We start from the raw sequence: 22352 nt of genomic DNA on the forward strand, positions 1-22352 counted from the left end.
CGAAGAGGAAAAAAATGATATAAACAGAGCTCACAGAAGTGAAATACAAATGTCTTATATTGTCTTATGAAAAGATGCTCAGACCCAATCTCACAATAAGAGAAATGCAAATTAAATGACACTAATACCCTGTCTCACCTATCATGTATCATGAATACAATCTAAAAGCTTGATAATACACTATTCTAGCAAGTCTAGAGGGAAATATTTTCAGACTTTATTCATAGAAATATAAATGGCTGAAATCTTTTTTAAAAATTTTTTTTTAATGTTTATTTTTGAGACAGAGAGAGACAGAGCACGAACCGGGGAGGGTCAGAGAGAGGAAGACACAGAATCCGAAGCAGGCTCCAGGCTCTGAGCCGTCAGCACAGAACCCCATGCGGGCTCAAACTCACGAACTGTAAGATCATGACCTGAGCCGAAGTCAGAGGCTCAACTGACTGAGCCACCCAGGCGCCCCTAAATGGCTGAAATCTTACGAATGGTAATTTGACAATATATATAAACATCATAAATCCAAATACCACTGGACTCAGTGGACCTTATGGACCTTCTGCTTCTGGGTATTTATCCTACTGACATATTTGCCCATGTGTAAAATGAATAATGTACAAGATTATTCATTATATAAAGAATATATATATATATGTGCACATACACACACACACACACACACACAATGGAATATTACTCAGCCATAAGAAAGGATGATATCTTGCCATTTGCAACAACATGGATGGAGCTAGAGAGGATTATGCTAAATGAAACTAGTCAGTCAGAGAAAGACAAATAACATATGATTGCACTCATATGTGGAATTTAAGAAACAAAACAAACAAAAGGAAAAAAAGAGACAAACTAAAAATCAGACTGTTACCTACAGAGACTAAACCGATGGTTCCCAGAGGGGAGGTGGGTCCGGGGATGGAGAAAATAGGTGAAGAGGGTTAAGAGTACATGTGTAGTAATGAACACTGTGTATTATATGGAACTCTTGAATCACTATGTTATACACTTGAATATAATGCTGTATGTTAAGTACACTGGAATTTTAAAAAAGATTCTTCATTATAGTACATTATAAGGACAAATGATTCTTAAGAGCAATCATTCTTAAGAACAAACGATTGGAAACATCCCTAACGTTTATCTAGAACAGACTGGTTGAATGCTTATCTGTGCAATGGAATATGCAGCTAGATAAAAGAATGAAGAACTTCAGTGTCCAAATCTGGAAAGTTTTTGAAGATATGGGTTAGATGAAAACAAAAATATTAATGGAGGCATTATAGTATACCGTTTCTTTTTAAAAGAATAATGAGGAAATAATAAAGAACCTGTATTTGTATTTGCTTTTGTATACGTGAACAAATTGTAGAAGGGAGCACAATAAACTATGAACAATGGCAGTGGAGTAAGAACTCGACAAATTGGGGACAGGGATGGGAGAAAGGTATTCCATGTTATATATTTTCTCTTTCTTTCTTTCTTTCTTTCTTTCTTTCTGCATTCACTTATTCATTCATTCATACATTCATTCATCCATTCAAGTTTTACAACCAATTAATTTTTTTTTTTACATAAAGCAGTGATTGTCAGGGGGTTGACTACAGAAAAGTAGGCCAAAATTCCCCTTCCATATCAATTGAAAAGTAAGCAAAGTATGTCAAGGAATTTCTCCCAGAGGTGGCCTAGATGGACTGAGATTGAAGCAAATCACCAAGAGCTAATTGGTAATCTTCTTTCCAAGAAAGCACACAGCCCACAAATTCACCTAATGTTGTAAGAGCTATTAATAGCCCATCCTAAATTTTTGTGCAAACTAGAAATAAGCCTTCCCCCCTCCCACCTTTCAGGAAGACTCAGGTCCCCCAGCCTGGGCAAGTAACAAGGTATTTATGATAATTTTTAGATAACGCCTCTTACTCTTAGTGGAAGCAGTCCTGCTCAAGGTTACACAGCAAGAATCTAGATTGCAGCTCAGCTGCAAGAATCACAGCTCAGCCAGCAAGAATCTAGATTGCAGCCCCCACTTAGCCAAGTGCCCTCACCCAACCAATAAGAGTTGTAAGAAATTGAGGCAAGAAACAGAAAGGGACTTGACTTGGACTTCTTGCACCACTCCACCAGCATCATGGGAGCAGGCCACCTCAAGTAGAGATAAATCAGGATTTTTGCTGGCCCCAATTTCCTGTTACGGATTCCCCTTTCCCAGTGATGAAATAGTTGTATAAATTAAAGGAGAATTTTTCCCAAAAAGAGAGAGAGGGGGGGAGGAAGGAAGGAAGGAAAGAAGGAAAGGGAGAGAAAGATGGATGCAAAGAGGAGGAAGGAAGAGAGGGAAGGAAAAAGGAAGGAAGGGATTATAGAAAAATTAGGAACTCCTCGCCCTAGAGTCAGTTTCAGGCTGCATGAAAACACTCCAAGGCAGAAGCACTGAGCTGAAGAAATACGTGAAACCACACCAAAGGGAGCACAGACAGGCAGCTTCTCCCCAACTGACAAATTCATCCTGACTCTGAGGCATTTCCCTAAAACAGAAGGACATTTGCCCAGATTGGCAGGAAGATAACAGGATATGATGTCATGTGCCTAAAAGCTATCACTAGGTTAAAAGGAAGATCAGATATGGAAACCTGGAAGCTGGGTTCAACAAGTATGTAAATTGCTGTTCTCCTTCTGGGACTGCCCGCCCATGCCATGATTTTCTTCATTCCATGTCTTCCTGTCTGCCTAATAACCAAACTATTAATATGAATCTATATTATCTCTTTTTTTTAATCTTAAGATATAAGGATATAAAAGTAGGAGTAAAAATATCAAGCCAAACAGTGAGCAGTCCCAAAGAGAATGTGCCTCTTAAATTTTGTTCAAGTAACAGGTCAAAATAGAGCTGCCTTCTATCAAAGATAAGTATACAAAAAAATAAAGTGTTTAGCCCTTGAAAAATTTTGGCAAGAAAGTAAAGATAACATGATAAAGCTGGAAGAGTGTGTTTTTACAAAGATTTGTTCCAAGGAACAAACATTTTAGAACATTGTTTTCATAATATTTAAAATAGAAGATAAGATAGAGGAAGATAAATTTGAAGGGAAGGTGACTGCACTTGGGGAAAAAAAATGTAAAGAATATAAGGTAATTAATCATGTCATGGCAGTATTTAAAATATTACTTACAGCCATGAGGAACTAAATTGCCACGCAAAACATTAAATCTTCTGGGTAGGTATCCAAAGAAAACAAAGTCACTGTCAAAGAGATATCTGGACTCCCAAGTTCACTATGGTATTGTTCACAACAGCCAGGGCATGAAACAACCTAAATATCCATCAACAGGTGAATGGATTACATATATCCATCAACAGGTGAATGGATTACATATATTATATATATATATATATATATATATACACATACACACACATATATATGTATATATATTATATATATGTATATGTATATATATACATATATGTATATGTATACATATGTATATCACGTATATATACATATATATTATGTATATATAATATATATATATATTATATGTGTGTGTGTATATGTGTATATAATGGATATATATGTATATATGTGTGTATCCATGTGTAGCAACAGAGATGGATCTTGAGGGCATTATGCTCAGTGAAATCAGTCAGGCAAAAGAAAGAGAAGAGAAAGAAAACAAATATTGACAGTTAAAGCAAATACTTCAGAGAAAGAAAACAAATACTATATGATCTCATTTATATGTGAATCTAAAAAACACTCGTAGAAAAAGAGATCAGATTTGTGGTTATAGCAGGGGGAGGGAGGGAACTGGAGGAAGGTGGTCAAAAGGTAGAAACCTCAAGTAAGTTACAAGATACATAAGCAGGGGGGATGTAATATACAACATGATGATGACAGTTAACACTACTCTATGGTATATTGGACAGTTTCTAACAGAGTAGATCCTAAAAGTTCTCATCTCATCTCATGATAACTATATGAAGATATGGGTATTAACTAAACTTATGGGGTGGCAATTATTTCACAATATATGTAATATACACAAGCCAAGACATTACGGTGTATACCTTAAACTTATACAGTGCTGTAATGTCAACTCTATCTCAATAAAGCTAAAAGAAAACATATCTGGGATATGGAGAAAGATTTGACATGTTTTTCCAGAAAACAAAGGTAAAGGAAAAAGAAATGAAAAGTCAGAGAAAAACGATAAAATAGAGGAGCAAGCAGCAGAAATCTGACATCTAGATAATTGATCTTCCTGGAAGAGAAAATAGAACACCCCAGTCCACAGCCATTTGAGAAATAGGGCTTTAAACTTCCAGCATTCTCCTCCAGGTTATTCTTGCTAAAAACAGAATGCTAGCTCGAATGTGCCATGCATTGACCTCCTTGCCTAGATTGTGGGTTGTTTTCCTTAGGAGCCAAATATGAGGATAGCAACCCCAATTTTTTATCTTGAAAAAGAATAACTGTATTTATTAGGTAAAAATAAGAAAGACAGTGCTAAAATATACTGATTTGGATATTGACTAGTAACAATCAGAATGATAATAACAACTTAGATATATTAAATATTTTCTATTTATCAGAGACAAAGCAAACATCATTTAATCTAATAATCACTGCAGTCCTATTTGGAAAGTATTATAATCGTCACCGTCTTACTGATTAGCAACCTAAAGCTTAGCAGAATTAACTGATTGGTCAAAGATCACCCAGTCAGAAGGAAGAGCAGAGATTTGAGCCTAGTTTATCTTTCTTTGCAATCCACCCTCTTAACCACCGTGTCATTGCCATGTGACAATGGTTCCAAAAGTCCAGGTTATCCTAGACTGTGATGTTCATTCCCAAGATGTTCCCTTTCCGCTGGCTCTAGAGCCTGTATTTCCAGGTGCAGCCAATGAAGAATCAGGACAGACTGAGCCTCTAGTGTGAGCAAATCAGCCCCCTAAGGTCTTTGCCTGTTAAGTTGTGATTATTTTTATAATATGTACATTTATAGCTCCTAATTGGCCACAGCCCAGAGCTATATTCATCATTGAATAAAGCGTGGTACTGGGTGTAAGTGAAATCCTGGACTGCTCCAAATGACATAACAAAAGAGACACGGGGTAGGAGGAGACAGAGGGTAGACATAGACTCTGAGAGTAAAAGTAGCTTTCCAATTAACCACACAGGTTGCAAAGGATCTGGCACTTCCAGCAGCTTGGACAGCACTATCTGCATCAAAGAGGTCATAAGTCCAGAGGACAATATCCAGAGGACAATAAAAATAACCAGAGGACAATAAAATTGTCTCCAGATTTGGCCTTACTGATGGTATATCCCATAATCACTAACTTGGTTCTAAGAGCCTGCTGCTTTTTATGTAAAATGTCACATGAACTGACTGAGTCAATTTATAAATTGAAAGGAAAATGTTGATTTCTCCCAGACCAATAGAATAGAATAGAAAATTGTATCAATAATATAATAGGGGAGGCTGCGTCTCGGTGGCACAGTCAGATAAATGTCTGACGTCAGCTCAAGTCATGATTTCACAGTTCGTGAGTTTGAACCCGTGTCGGGCTCTGTGCTGACAACTCAGAGCTTGGAGCCTGCTTCAGATTCTGTGTGTGTCTCTCTCTCTGCCTCTCCCCCACTCATGCATTGTCCCTCTGTCTCTTTCAAAAATAAACGAACATTAAAAATATACATGTGTATATATCCGTGTGTGTATATACACATATGTGTGTGTGTATACACATAAAATAGGAAAAAAAATCCCTGAAAAGAATAAAATAAATAAACCTGCAGAATTATAGGACACACCTGTATGTCAATCAAAACAATGAAAATGACCAACACTTTGACATATCCCTCCCCAAATTATTGAATTTCTAGGATGAGAAGGAAACTCACAAGAATCCAGGCAGGAAAAGAAGGTGACCTAGAATGAGTAAGAAAACGTCAGGCTGACCTCAGACTTCTCCCCTGAAACATTAGATTCTAGTTGGAAATGAAGCAGCGTCTATACCCTATATACAATATTCTTCTCCTGAAGTTTGAGTGCACATTGGCATGAGAAAGCTCCACTGAGTCCTGCTATGCATGTGGGAAAAATGATCAAACATTAAGTTGTTTACACATATTATCCGACTTCTCATAGCCTCCATGAGGGTGATGTGATTATTGTTTTACAATAGAGGACGCTGAAGCACAGGGAACCTGGTAAAGTGCCTGAGGTCACTTATCTGGAAAGTAACAGATGCTATGATTTGCACTCAGGCCTTCCAGCTCCAAAATCGGTACATTTAGCCCTTATGCTAAAATCACTGAGAAGAAAAGATAATGTACAAGTACCATACCAGTCATAGTCCTACAATCAGTCCGTTTTGGATGGCCCCCACTCAGATCTTAGGTTTTACCTGAAATGTAAGTCTGTCGGGGAAATCTCTATGACCTCTTCAGACCAGGGCTACCAGTCAGGGCATAACTAGGAAATAAGAGCTCTCTAGGTATTTCAAACAAAAGGGATTTAATACAAAGAACTGGTTACAAAGGTGGTGAAAAAACTGTGAAGCTAAATAGGGAAGAGTGAGGCAAGAGACGAGTAACAGAATAGCAGCGGGAAATTACCAGGGTCTCCACGGAATAAAGGGCAATGTCAACAAGCAGTGTCTCAGAGACCATGGCTATTCAGAGGAAGCGAGGGCCACTAGGTGAGGGACTTTCTGATGGGATCTGGACACCCAGAGAGGATGTAGCTATTGCTGGAGAGACCAGAAGAGGCGGATACAGAAGGGGAGAAACACGCTGGATTCTCCTCCTCTCTGCTTTCCAGTCTCCTGCCCAGTGTCTCCCACTGGCTGAACCTGTCTGAAAGGCATAGGATAAGGAAAGCTGGGCAACGTTGCTCCCTGTGACACAGGGCAGAGCAGGGCAAGAATAGCGACTGCCATTAAACTTACCCTCTATACCACCAAATACCCACATAAAATCCCTAATAAGGGATAAGGGATCACCTTATCCTTATATAAGGATAAGGGGACACCTTATCCTTATAACCATTTGTTCAGTGTTTGCCTCCACGGCAATGGCCATGACCATGAACCTTTTAGATCACCCTTCTGAAAAGAACTTGTCCATTTAGCTGACAGACCCCAGGCTCCATACCTATTGGATCCACCATGGCATTCACACCAAGGCCATACTTTGCCAAGGTTGCTCTGAGCCAATGACCAAACACAATAGAGGTATTACAGCTGGGCCATTCCTGGCCAATGTGACCAATATGACTCCTACAATGAGTAAGTTTTGCTCCGGGCTCCCCATCAGGTGAGCTGAGACTTTCGCAAATCTACCCTGCGGACTTAGGTTCTTCCCACCTTATCCTCTCTTCTTGTGATATTGTCAGATTCACTCATGTTCTGAGGCTGTTCTCATCTACCCCTACTCCCTTCTCCACGATCCGTTCGTTACAGGTCTTTTCTCCCATCTCTTTCCTTTCTAATTCCGTCTTGGCATATGCTTTCCTGAAAACCCACCAAACTATAATCTTCCGGAGAGAAGAGAATGTGTACATCTCCTTCACTGCTAAAGTCCCATGACCCAGTATAATACCTGGTACCTAGCTGGCACTCAACACGTATCTAATGAAAACCTGCTAAATGTTTGAAGGACTGAAATGGCACCACACAATAAATCTTTAGCAATAAGTATTAATCACGAACAGATTTGAAACAAGTAGTAAATAACTCGCCTTCCAATGAGGATTGGAAGTCATCTTGCCATTTGCATCTTGCTCCCATACAAAAAAGAATTCTGTATCAATCATTAAAGCCAAAAATACCCAAACATTCCTAGACTTGACATAGGGGATAACTCTTAGAATTCATTCTTGGTTTCCAAGTAAAGCAAATAACTTTTAAGTTGGTATTTCAAAATCCTTAGATTTTCACTGTTCGCTGAAAGATATGTGTATTCAACAGCTAGAGAACAAAGGATCCAGACTACATAAGGTCAGAAGACAAGATTATTAATAGAATTATTCCTATAGTCAGGGAACTAAACAGTACAGAATCCAATTTAACTGCCCCTCACCCCACTGGCCCCTTATTTGAGTCTCACTCTTTTTTTTTCCACTTTTTCAGAGAGGCAAACATTTAAAATATCTGAATCAAAGCTGAGATTACTAAAACCAAGCACACAGTGTTACAGAGTGCTAGCAATTTTCTTTCATCTTATTCCACAAAACCAAGAGCAAGATAAGAAGATAAGATGTCGAGAGAAATAATAGGCATCATGTTAAGTGCCAACCTCTTTTTAAAAAGCCTCCTTTGCCACAAAGATTAACCCCTTCCTAAGACAAGAATTTGAACTAGGCAAACATTTTTGTGCTTTTGTGTGGAATTTCTGGAAAAAAAAAATCTGGGCTTACTTTGCACAATGAATATACATTCATTCACAGGTTCAATGTCTGTCATCTTTCCAAAATTAATTGTATAAATTAAGTTAAAAAAATATACACTCATTCCCTTTGACCTGTACTTCTCGTTAATTGGTCAGTAAATCTACAGACTTAGTGAGATTCAGGTTTTATTTTTTGGGCAAGAATATTTCAAAGGTGGTGCTGTGAACTTCCATTGAGGGGCACGTAATGTCTGGTCACTGTCCATTTTACCACGGTAGCAGACAATGATTCCCAATGTCCAGCTCCATCAGGTCAGTGGGAGTTACAAAATGTGACTGTAATATTATTTTTGTCTTTATTTATTAACTGGAATGCTTTGTAAAGGGAAACCATCTCATTAATAATCTGGTTATCTCCATTACGATCAGTATAGGAAAAGCAGGATAAAAGCTTGATTCTATTAATTTACTTACCAGCTTTCAAAATAATAAAATTGGAGCCATACAATCCTCCGAAGGTGACTGATGAATTTTTCTTTCTTTTTTATTTTAGTGTCATTATGAAATCATTTCTTTAAATATATTTGATACGTTTAAATTGGTTTAATTCATTACAACTGTTATCTTTATTCATGCACAAATTAGTTCATCTTTAGTCAGTGACAACCCACTCAAGTTGGTTCCTGAGTCTTTTTAAAACAACCCTTGCATTGTAAATCAGCAGTATAGGCATGGAATCAGAAAAAAGAAGATTATGGAAAAACAGAGCCATCTTATACCCTTAAAAAAAAAAGAACAAGAGGAATACAGAGATAGAGACAGAGAAATGGACAAGAGATTTATTGAATAAAAGACAATGAAAACACACCTATTAGGATGGCTATTACAACACACACACACACACACACACACACACATATGCACATACATACCATCCATAGAGATTGATATTCACAAACAGACCTGACCCCTCTTCTCCCCCTACCCCTTGGAGCCCAGTATTTTAGATAACTTGATCTTATGTAATTTTTCATTTCAGATTTTAAAAATAAAATTCTATTGATCATCTTAAAAAAAACAAACAAACAGCAAAAAAGGGGAGCCTGGGTGGCTCAGTCGGTTAAGCATCAGACTTTTGATTTTGCCTCAGGTCACCATCTCACGGTTTGTGAGATCAAGCCCACATTGGGCTCTGTGCTGACAGTGTGGAGCCTGCTTGGGATTCTCTTTCTCCCTGTCTCTCTGCCTCTCCCCCACTTGTGCTCTCTTTCTATCTCCGTCTCTCAAAATAAATAAATAAACTTAAAAAAAATCACATATTGGTGAGGATGTAAAGAAACTCTTTTGCATTGTTGAACTGAAGGCAAGGTCTCTAAGAGATATTCGTACACCCATATTCATAGCAGCATGATCCACAACGGCCAATCGAAGCAGCAATTCAAGCGTCCATCAATGGATGGACGGATAAACAAAATGTGATATATACATGCGATGGAATAGTATTCAGCATTAAAGAAGAAGGAGGTTCTGACACATGCCACAATGTGAATGAAACTTGAAGACATTGCGCTAAGTGAAATAGGGAAAATACACACTAAAAAAAAAAAAAAAGAAAAGAAAAGAAAAAGAAAAGCAAATACTCTATGCTCTGCCTATATGAGGCACCGAGGGTACTCAAATTCATAGGAGGAGGTAGAATGGGGTTGCCAGGACCCGAGAGGAAGGTGGAAGGGGGAATTGGTGTTTAATGAGTACAGAGTCTCAGTTATGCAAGGTGAAATGAGTTGTGCAGAATGGTGCTGATGGGTGCACGTGGTGAATGTACTTAATACCACTGAACCGTACTCTTAAAAATGGTTAAGATGGCAAACTTTATGTTACATGTTTTTTACCACGATTTAAAAAAAGACCTGTGGGATGCAACAAATTGCATTATTATTTGGATCTGGATTCAAACCACGTGAAAAAAAAAAAAAAAGAAAGAAAGAAAGAAAGAAAAGAAAAGGAGAGCGTAGCATAGTTTGCATTCCCCACGGGCTTGAGATTCTACTCCAGGAAACAGAATCGTGGGAACAGGGAAGTATTACTGGGAAGGAGGAAAAGCCGATAGGAACGTACATTGGGAGGTGGCTACGCACAGGGGCTGATTTTGCCAGGGCCTCTGAAAAGCGCGTGGCAGGCTGCCGACAATTGTCTTCTTGCAGGACAGGAGGTGGAATCCTCCTCCACAGAGTCCTCCCGGGTAGTGTAATGTCACCCTGGGTTTTTATGACCTGCCCTGTGGGGCCACAGTGTGCACCCAATGGTGTGGTGACTCCTTTGGTGCAGAAGGACATGGGACTCGGACTTAGAGTAAGACCGCCAGCGAGACGGAGCTTCAGCTGCCATCAAACTCTGAGGCTGAAATCAGAGAGGGCTCAGACAGTGTGGTAGAAGACCCTAAGGGCTTTCCCATGGGAAGAGCAGGCAGGAAGGAAGGATCCAGAGTGCATATTGTGCATATTGACAATGCAGAAGAATGATCATTAACTTTTTTTAGATCGGATCATTATATGGCGGTGTGTTTAAGAGACAAAAGAAAATTCTTGTTTTATAAATACATTCTGAAATGCTTACAGATGAATTAGTAAGATATCTGGGACTTGCTCCAAAATAAATAGAGAGGGAATACTTTTCTCTGTCAATGGGGAAAACAGAAATGAAAGTGACCATTAGTTAATACTTATTGAAGCAAAGTCGTAAGTACATAAGAGTTTACTATCTTTCTATCGGTGCATTAAATGTTTCCATAGTAAAAACTTTTATTTTAATGTAATGGCTTCACAACATTTATAAAGATAGCCTCCTAAATTCACTGAGCTCAAAATGTATAACTTTCTGTTTACTGTTTTTATTGATCAGTCATGAAAATTATTTTCCATTCCCAAATTCTAAAAGATTTCTTAGGTGTGGGTCTCAGGTTGTTTTTTTTTAATATTTAAAAAAAATTTTTTAAATGTCTATTTATTTTTGAGAGAGACAGAGACAGAATGCGAGTGGGCTAGGAGCAGAGAGAGAGGGAGACAGAACCCAAAGCAGGCTCCAGGTTCTGAGCTGTCAGCACAGAGCCTGACGCAGGACTCGAACTCACAAACTGTGAGGTCATGACCTGAGCCTGAAGTCGGACGCTCAACCGACTGAGCCACCCAGGCGCCCCTGTGGGTCTCATGTTCTGAAAAAGATAATTTCCATCCACAAAGTTGGAAAATGTTTGCAATTAAAATCACAGCTAGAGAGAACTAGACAGACCTTAAAATGTTAATTGCTCATGCAGTGTAATTCTTGACTACTTATATTTTTGTATTGTTCCCTGCTGCCCCAAAATACTGTGAGATTCAAAATGGACTCTTAGGCCACCGTATCTTTCACTATAGATCGATATTATAAATCCTCAAATTAGAGAGACAACAAGCAAGTCTTTGTTGCACTGTGGCTGCAAGTTCCAGAAACTAAGTGACATGGGAACCCGAAATTACTATAATGAACCGCAGGTGTTGTTTCCTCAGAAAACGTGAAGACGTGTCCCCAAAGGCAAATAGATGCCTTGCGTTACCTTTTCTGGACAATTTACTTTTCTGAACGATGGCATTTCACCTATCTCTACATTGATTACAGTTCTTTGGTGGCACAGCAGCAGGAACCCGCTGTTGCCAACCTAATCTAGAAAGGAAATGATTTGAGGGACACAGGAAAACTTCCAGTATAAGGAGAGGCTGACAAAAGCCACCGACAAAAGGCAGAGACCTGAGCAACATCAGATACCGTGGTGGCAGGAACAAATGGATGCTGACTCAGGGCACCACCACCGGGGTGAGCGGCCTAGAACGATCCCCAAGCTTTTATCCCTCTGAGGCTCAAGATTTTTTCTCCCCCAGAAGTCTCCGTGGTGTAGTTTGGGCTGGGGCCCCTGCCTTGGTCTGGATGGACCATCCTTGTATGGCTGTATCTGTAAGGAGGAGTATTTCCCCAAAGCAAAACAGGACCGAAAAAGGAGATTTGAGGGTACAGGCTGGGCAGGCAAAGCAGCAGAGGCCTTGTCCCATCTCCCTCACTGGACTGCAGGAGGCCCCTTCCTCTCACTAGCCCCAGAACACGGGTCAGTGCCTGGTTATGGCATGTGTCTAGTGGATGTTAACCCTGGGCCACAGTGGATACCGCCAAAAGCACGGACCCGGGACGTGGAGAGGCGGTGCTCTCCCATACAACTTGACAAAATCAGATGCATTAGAAGACAACAGATAAACCCAAGCAGCTTAGAGCCAAACAGAAATAGCAGGGGAGGAAGAAACAAGAGAGAAGTACATTTTAGGTAGAAAGTAATCGGAGGGAGCACATCCTTTAAACAAAGTTTTGCTAAAATGAAAGACCAAGGGGCTGAGTGTACCCATTTATCAATTAGGCAATTTCTTGATTGACGACTCGGGGTCCGTACATTGACTTATTTGTGGAACCCCAACTTCAAGATAAAATTACAATGTGGGACTCCCCCACTCGTGACTACAGTACCTCCTACAGTGAACTATTGATCACGTATTGATCTGGAAGATACATTCCTACATATCTTTGTCAGTATTATCGTTTCCAAACATGAAGGACAGCAATATTTAGCCATCAGTATGAGGGACTACTATATATTGAGGAAGCACAATTAGACAAGAAGCATTCTCTATTGAAATTGAGAATGTTATGTGAACAATTATATAAAATATGTCACTGCCTAGCCATTTGTAAATCAACATTGTAGTCCATTAATATGAATATGCAATTTATGAAAGGCTGTGAGTACAAAGGTCTTTTTAAAAGTAGGTCACTTCAATAGCAACATACATGCAGGAGTAAATATTGTCTCACATTCCATTCGTGCAAACATGAATATATGCGATGCAGTCAAATAATTTTGCACCAGAATATACATGAAAAATAAGTCACTGAAATAATGTTCAGATTCTGAGGTAAGCATCCATAAAAATGCTGGCTAATTCTAAAACAACCAAAATGTGCTTTCCCTGTACAGACACAGAACCACCCAAACGCTAAGGAGAAGGTTGGATTATCTATTATCCATCACTGGCTTGTTCTGAAAAGTTTAAATACTCCTGCACTTTTCTAATTATTTCTGTTTCTCTACAAAGATGCCTGATCAACCAGTTAAGCCTAAGTTGTTCAATAACAGCCCTCTTCTATATAAAGATGCTGGCTGGAGAGACCCATGTTCCAAAGTACATCCCTTCTCTGCTAATTGTGTTTTATTTGAAAATGGCTTCATGGTCTCAGTTGAGAGGAGTCCTAAATGTCAATTCTTCAATTCAAGCCAATCTTCCAAAGAAAAATTTTTCTTTAGAAACGAGAGGAATAAAAGCAGAAAGAAAATCTTTCTCACATAAAATATGCTCAAAAAATGGTTGTTGAGTGAACAGTGTCAGGGATCCCAACGTGAGCCTACAGTGCTACCGCATTCTAGAAAATTCTGTCTGGACATCTCAGGGCAACTGGCCAGGAGGACCTGATAGAAATTTATTTACTTCAAGGGATGATGAACTTCCCAGACAAAGTCATCCTAAGAGACTAAAAACTGCCTCAAAACGGTGACTTAGTTGCTCAGGAGAGGATCCAAGTGCTGGCACTTATCTCTTTCCATTCCTCGTCTGGCACCCTGGAGGAGAGAAGATTCCAGGTCAAACCCCAATGTCCCATTTCATACACCTCCATATAAATAAAGTTACCAGCAGTGCCATATCCGTATACTCTCAAAGATTGGGAGAGAGGTCCCACCCCCCACGTTGCCTCAGAGGTCCTGCAGTTGGGCCACTGAGAGGGCTCTGTCTTGTCCCTTGTATGTCAATCAGGGGGATGCAGTGCCCAACGGGGAGAACAGAACAGCCATGAGGCTGGGTGTCTGGCAGGCACTTGTGAAAATCCCTGGAATTAGCATTTCAGAGGAGCACAGCTCGTGGCTTGAACAGGTGCTAGTGAGAGCCTGCAAATTCAGGATATTAATGACAGAGTGACTCCACTGCACCTACAGATTAACAAGCCTGAGTCAACTCAGGGACCAAATAAATGAGCAAGCTCTAGTCACTTTCAAACACTCTTCCCTTCACAAGATTTGACTTCAGTCAAAATCAGAAGACTGTGATGTATCAGGATACAGGACAACAATGGGAAATATCTGGGTTTATCCTGGTCAATGGTCTGTGGCAATTACCATTTTTTTCTTTAAATCCTCTGGCTGCAGTAAATCAATCTAAGCAACTTCTAAGCTCCTTAGAGATCTGCTTGATTTTTAGTTTTAAATATGCATTCTGGATCATTTCTTTCAATCGTTTTAATGTCATCTTGTCCCATCGTATCTGATAAGCAAAAAAAATGAACTCGGGCTGACATCCTCCGTACCAGAGATGCAGAGCTATTGAATTAACTAAAGATGGTTCTAAATGCCAGCCTTTAAATGATAACTGATCGGCAAAAAGCAAGCATTGTTTCTGACGGACCATGTCACATTTCTAACTCTTCACTCTGCATTGTGCTACAGCCCGCAACGTCAGCTAACATGGAAAGCGTCAGTACACAACATGACGGGGTGACTTAAAATTGAATGAAAGTCACTATTCAGCCTGAGTAGCCATTCTATGCCATCCATTAGGAGAAATATAAGGGCAAAGAATGAAAGGTTATTTTCAGAAACCATTGTTTAAAATAAGCTACGCTTTCTTGAACGCTTACATAAAACGCGTCTCTCTTCTCTGTATCTTTACTCCATAATTTATTATCGAGAAAGCCAATGTAAAAGATAAATCCTATTCCATTTCCCTAATCAACTTACACTTACCCGTGCCGTCACCCCCATTCCATAATACAGTTTTTGGCTTGGAATCACGGGCCTTTGAAAATCCTGGAGTTGGCGAGGACCTGGGAGATAATAAAGGTCAACCCATTTACCGTGCTGATGAGGAAACGGAGCCAGGATTGTAAAAAGATTTGTCCAAAGTCACATTGCTGATTAGCGGAAAGCTCCTGCTAGAACCTGCACCCCCTTTCAGTCAGTGCCTTTCAATCACACCCTGTGGGGTGTGAGCTGCTGTGATGGAATGCAGTGGGCAGGAGGGCACCTTGCGATTCTTTAGAGCGGCCCAAACAGCAGACAATTAGACCTAACATGGTCTGATCGAATTTCTGCTTTATTTTCATTTCTTGTCACGTTGCGGCAATTTAAAAGAGTTTGCTGTTCACTTAGAGTGGTCAAGAAGCAAACTCCTGTGAATCTGATAAGGAAGGCTGTGTAATCAGCCAAGAATTAAATGAATGGGGAGCCCAAGCATAGACCAAAGAAAACAAGGGAGAGGGCAAGAAATCTGGAGAGAGAGAGAGAGAGAGAGAGAGAGAGAGAGCATCGGTCACCACTTGCCGTTGTTCCCATTTCTGAGATGAGAAAAACAGGGGTCAGAGCCATCAGCTTGTCCAAGGTGACCGGGAAGCAAACATTTACCAAATCTCGTCCGAGCCGCCTTTCCGACAGTCGATAACCAGACCTTTCACAACTTCTTCTCAATTGCCTTTCCAATCTAGATGACCCTTGCGTCAGAGTTACCAGTTCAAGTCAGCCGGTGAGAAATGGTAAGAAGGAAGAAGCACAGAGGGTAGAGTCACACCCTAGAAAGGTACTTCTGAGAGCTGGCTGTATCTCAGGGCTGGGAGAGACCTGCAGGGAGGATTTCAGGAGAGCCACAATGTCTCCCCATCTACCACCAAGGCTTGAAACAACAATGGCTGCTTTGTGTTAAGGCTCGTTGCTCTTCGTGCACAGATTGCTCACCCTGCGGTGAGTGCGTGGTATCTCCCATGTTGCCCTCATTAACACATTCAACCAAATGCAGTTTCTCTTCGCCACTCTGCTAGACTCCCTTAGTTCTGCGACTGTCACACTCATCTCCAACTTTGCTTCCCTTTGTGAATGTGCATCAGTCAGTTGCTACATAAGATACCCTCCCTTTTTGAAAATGGAGATGCGTACCCGGTTCGGGACAGCTGGCCTTTCCCCCACGGTCTCTGCTCCCTCAAGGGCTGCCTCTCAGTGATTCACGTCTCCATAGGAACTGGACCAAAGTGTCAAGACCTGAAAATCTGAACAGTGCTCTCTGATGACCTTTTTCCGTATCTCGGCCTTCCAATTCTCTTCCGGGTTGTCCTTCCACCCTTCCTCGGCTGAAAAACATTCTGCCTGACCCGGGAGACGGAGGCAAAGAAGACCGGCAAGAGTGGGATGTTTTGTTGTTGTTGGTTGACCTCACAACCTCACTCCCACTCAACGTCCCACACTGATGTGAACTTCAAAAGCATCCTGTTCTCTTTGGCATTTTTCAAAAGCTTTCATTTTTTCTGAGTCTTAACCTTTCTAACTCTCCTCATGAAGTTTCCTGTGCGTATTTCATGTTTATACTAGGTCATTTACTTATTCTTCCTTTCTTTGAGCACAGCTGTTTAAACCTGAGACAGCCCAACTGGCTGGTCCTCAGCCAGCCTTAGAGCCTCCATGATACCGCCCTTTCTATCTCTTCATGAGGACAGGTATATTTACTTCAGAAGTATACTTTTCAGAATTACATTTTTAGAGCCTCTTTTTTTCTCTCCTGAGTCACCTTGCCTATTAGAGTCTTGGCGTTGCAGAGTCCTGAGGCAGAAGGGACCATTGCTTATTCCAGGAACTAAGAGATGACATTGAAGCAGTTAAGGCAAAGGTTAGGGATTTTGGCACCTTTAACCTTCAGCCTTTGGCCATTAGCCCGAATCACAATTAGAATGACATCACCGCCTCTTCTCTCTGCTGAACACCTCAGGGCCACTTCACTACCTGTAGGGGAAGGAAGAGGAGAGGGAACTCAGGACTCTTAGGGGTAGCCATCCTTAACACACCTGATAGAAGCCATTGTGAGGAAAACCAATGGTGGTTACAGGGAGACCTAAAATGCTCTGCAGGCTCTTAGCAGCTAACAACCCCTTTCTCACCACCGATAACAAGGTGTGAGTTTTCACACCTCAGGAAAGAGTGCAACTAATCCTGTATGGGGAAAGGCACCTATGGTTTCCCTTCTGCCATTCATGGGGGCCCCAACGTGCACTAAAATTTGCCCCAACCCCAAGCCCCATTCGGACCCAATGATTCCTTGGCTGCTGAGATGTGGCCAGCAAGCAACAGCAACCTGAAGACGCTCTCTGCCCGCCTGTGAGTCATACCTTCTGTCACTAGGCATCATGGGGCCTCTCTTCACTGACTAACCACGGCCAGTAGTGGAGCTTCCAGCCAAGACAGGTGTTCCCGCTGCTCCTTTTGATGTCACAGTGCCCCAGACAGCTGCCAGAAATGAATGACTGAGTACCTCAGGCCTTCTCCCTCCCACCCTCAACCTCCACCTTCCCAGAATCCATTTCCTTACTGGAAAATTGGAGAGCTCTGGGAACACTCCAGAGAGTCCTCAGGTAGGGTTCTCACCACTTCAGTAGACACCACTCCGGGAAGCCAGCCTGGTACCTCTGAGAGAGAGTAAATGGCAATGGCGAGCTTCTGCTCGCGTTAGGTGCTGGGGCCCGACACATAAGAGCAAGACTGGGAACGCAGTTTCCATTGTCAGAATTTTCCATAATCTGCCAACCAGTGCTTTTGCTGTATTCATAATTCCAGTCCTTGGATGCGGAGGCCCGTACCGATCTGCGTGGCTGCTTTTTTAAAGACGAAACGCAAAAGGTATATGTATGCTCCAACATGGCCGCAATTTTAGCTGTTCAGAGAACACAGCAAGATAAATAACCATGCCATGAGAAATTACAGCATTATGTACTGCAATAAATATGACAAATGATAGGCCAGATATTCATTGGCTCATAACAGTTGGCAGGCATAACCATCTGTGGATCCAAAGTTCGAACTATTTGTTTTCTCTCCTTCAGCTGCCTTGATCTTTGTCTACCTTAGCTGGAAGCTCTGATCTTTAAGGTAGCCTGGACAAGCTTGCAAAACCTCTGACTTTATTGGGTTTTAATTAAGAAATACAGGTATTGCCACAGAAAAGTCCAACCTTTCCATGTGTATGAGAAAGAAAACACAACAAGAGATCTTGTGCCCCTTTCTTAATGTGGAGAAGCTTTTTACTTGCAAAGAATCTGAAGGCAGGAGAGGCAGACCTAAGGATAATTAAGAAAAATGATGGTGTTTGTTGCCACAGAAGAAATAAATCTTCTGTGTCTCTCGTTTATTTATTGATTAAACAAGGAACCCTACAATGGATTGAAGCTCCTGCTTTGGTCACTAGAAAGGTAACACGGAAGTCCATTATTTCATTATGTGAAATGCTAATCTATATTTCTCATTTAGAACCTAAATCCTCTGCTCGGTTGAAATCTCAGCTTACACCCCTGATAAGAGAAAGCCTAATGAGCCCTAATGTCGCCACAGCCAAACTTGCCCAATTAGACAAGCTGCTCCACAAAAAAAAAGTACACTGTGAACTTCTAATGCAGAATCTTGACAGTTAGAGTTGAAAAATCCATGCTAAGAAAAAGCAGATTTTTAAACACGTGTCTTTCTAAGCAGATACTTCCTGCCTTGATTCTGATTCTCCCTTCTTAGCCCTGTAGTAGGGTATCAGGCAGGGTTTCACCAGAATGTCAGACAAAAGGATTTTCCGGGCAGTGAAAGGTGCGAACAGAGTTCCCTGTAATACATCTACCCCCCCCCCCCGACTCCAACTATTCCAACCTGGGTATGAGACCACTGAGCAGAACAACTGATTTCCTGATCGTTAGGCTTTTGTCTTCTATATGAATGTTCCCCTTTCGGCACTCATTAAAATAAAGCAAAATGACCGTACCCAAGAGCTAAATTCTTTCTACCTTCCTCGCACACAAAACACCAAACTAAATAGATCTTGAGGGCAGATTTTGGAAAAACAAAACCACAGGGTTATGAGAGCCCTTTGCTACCTCTTCTTATCCAGGTAGGGCACCGTCAGATACATTGCTACAGTGACGTAAATCTATTCAGTAATATTTATTGACCAAATGTGCACTGAGTACATTCTACGTACACAGCAGGATGTAGAGTTTTTTGGGGGGGAGGGGAGAACGGCATAAAAGTAAAGTGGACATGGCCCGTTCTTTAGAGCTTCCAGTCCATGAAGACAGATCATTCAATTAGAGGGCAGAGAGGACTTCAGTTGTTCACAAGGGACACAGGTGGCACCGGTGGATCAGAGGTGAGAGACACTCAGCTCAGAGAACAAACCAGGGGAGGTTTCCTGGAGGAGATCGTACTTGAAGAAAGGGACCACTTCAACACGGTGACATGGGGAAGTAGAAGGGCACCCCAGACAGAGGAAGAAACATGAAAACACAAAAGCGGGAAAGTAGAAAAGTACTTTGGAGCCAAGTAGAGTCAGAAAATGAACAAACTACCAGGCACGGAAGCAAGCGTGGAAAGTTGTTCACTCATAAATACTAACTGAACATCTCTCTTAGTCTATTTCTGGCACGCTTCAGGGCACCGAGCGGACAGTAGTGAACGAAACAAACAAAATCCCTGCTCCCACTGTTATTTCCTAGCTGGGGAAGATATGTACAACTATCTAATGTATCAGATGTTTTTTTTTTAAACTTATGTGAGTTACGTGTATGTTTTCACATTATGAGATGATGGAAAGCCAGGAGTTACAGAAGGTGTTCAGGAGAATTTTTCTCATAAGGTAACTCTTGGGCAGAAACCTACAGGGGAGGGTAAATTAAGGGTCTACTTTGGAAAAGAGAAGTCCCAGCTAGAATGTCAACCTCTCCAAGCCAGATGAGGAGTGAATTGCAAACGTGTTCCAGCTAATTCGACTGAGAGCATTGACGAGGCTGTCAAAGTGGACTTCCTTCACCCGGGGCTTTGGGACTCTGATTCTCCCTATTCACAGCTAAAATGTGGGGAGGTTAGAAAGCCCACCTGCACTCCCCTACTTCTCTGGCTGATGTGAACTATAAAAAGTAATAATGTGGTCTTTGTGTCTAACAGCCACATCTTCTTTCCTAGTAAATTCAGCATAAACCTTCTCCGAGATGATAGATCAAGAAATGTGTGATAGCAGGTGCTGTTCCTGCTGTCGGGCAGCCGGGAAGGAGCAGGGAGTGACTGATGGCCATTTCCTCCCCATAACGAGTGCTGCTCACATCTTTCCTGTGACTTAGGGACCTGGCCCTGCTTGGTTAGTCCTAGCACCCTCACCCTCTCCCTGCACCCTTCAGGCACCACTCTGATTTCCATTTTTCCCACATCACCTATCACGGCTTCAGTGTATTATTAACACAAGTTATCATGTCATGGGAGAGGTGCTCTCTTGATGGCTTGGGTATCTCAACAGTGTCTCAGTTGATAAGCTCTTAGAACCACCCAGGTAAGAACGGCTGCACAGCACAGCCTTGGATCGAACTGAACAGACAAGAAAGACCGCATTTCCAGATGCCTGCAGCAACCTTTAGGTCAGTTTCCGTCTCTGACCCAAGAATAGAAAGAGGCAGGAAAAGAATCCACCAGCGTTAATGTGAGGAGAAATGCAAGGTGATGTGTCAGAAATAACAATGCAGGTCAAGCTGGCGTTTGTTGTTACTGAAAGTGACGAGCCATATGCCTTCCCCTATAACTGCTTTTGCTCCTCCAGGAAAAATAACTTTGTGTCAGTCATTATCTTTCCAGGGCAGCAGAATATGAAGATTTTTCCTATTATGAAACGATGGCCCCATCGTCTCTCCTGGTATGCGGCATTGTTTTTTAAAAACAGTAATTATTCACATAACTCCATTCTCAAAAAGCACTTGATAGGATTTTCAAGCTTTAAGGTACATATAAATCACCTGAACCTTGCTAAAAATTAGATTCTGGTTCAGGGGGCCTGGGGTGTGGCCTAAATTTTGATTACTGACTACTCCTGGGTAAAAGTCTGTTGGACTGCCAACCACATTTCATGTAGCACGACATTAAACAGTATCTTCAGAATTATATTTTTGATTACTCTATTTCGTTCTGCTTTATAGAAGATGCCAATTTTCCTACTAAATTTGGATTTTGATCAGGGCCCATGCTCTTCCAGGGCAAGCAAGTTCTCTGATGGCAGCATTTGAATATCTTGACTTTTTAACAATTATGGTTGGTCATGTATTACTATTCCCAGTGTTAGCTGGAGTCTTTACAATTCATGCTCTGCATTTTATTAATGTGTAGACACTATGCTGATGAGTTGAAGTACAGAAGTTTTCTTTCTTAACTTTTGAGAAAGCTAGTGACTAAATCCTTGAGAAACCCAGTAAGCAGGAATCTGTTTGTTTAAGAAATACTCTATTTCCTTGGAAAATATTAAAAGCATATTACCTTTCTGGAGGCAAAAAAAAAATGCTATTTTACTCGTTCCTCGGTAGAGCGAGAACTGTGAAAAATCATGGAAGGGAACTGAGAATAAAAATAATTGTATTTTACATTTTGATTCAGATCCTGTAATTTCAAAGAAAGCCTTTGAAGACAGATTGATTTTGATAATTTCCTGCATTCCACTTAACATCACCTGGAGCCAATCAAGAGAAATCAGAATATCTTGCTCTGACATTTGGGTGTGAAGCGAAAACAACACCTTTATATTTTAAACATCGCTGTTTCTCAAAGTGAGAGGTTGAGAGGCTGAGAGGTTGGAAGTTCTGGCTTCAGCCATGCGCAGAAGAAGGGGACACAGCATTTGGCCCACAGATAAATTCAAATTAGATTTGCTAAGCTGGTAGTTCTGTCTGAAACCCTCTTAAGTAGAATCTGTTGATCAAGCCAAAGTGTATCCTGTAGTTCGTTTTGCATACAAACATCCCCTAAAGTCTGTGGTTGAGAATATTTTATTTCCTTAA

General features: G+C 41.1%; 1 long non-coding RNA gene across 1 annotated transcript; it reads right to left on the minus strand.

Moving 5' to 3' along the window:
* Window positions 1-13782: 13782 nt before the first annotated feature.
* On the minus strand, window positions 13783-17190 carry LOC125911349 (uncharacterized). Its single transcript, XR_007454321.1, has 3 exons — window positions 16456-17190; window positions 15274-15353; window positions 13783-14097 (listed from the first exon to the last, which is right to left on the minus strand). It is a non-coding gene; the product is annotated as an uncharacterized LOC125911349 (long non-coding RNA).
* Window positions 17191-22352: the final 5162 nt, after the last annotated feature.

This window comes from Panthera uncia (assembly GCF_023721935.1).
Source record: "Panthera uncia isolate 11264 chromosome C1 unlocalized genomic scaffold, Puncia_PCG_1.0 HiC_scaffold_3, whole genome shotgun sequence".
In the NCBI taxonomy this organism is placed as follows: Eukaryota; Metazoa; Chordata; class Mammalia; order Carnivora; family Felidae; genus Panthera; species Panthera uncia.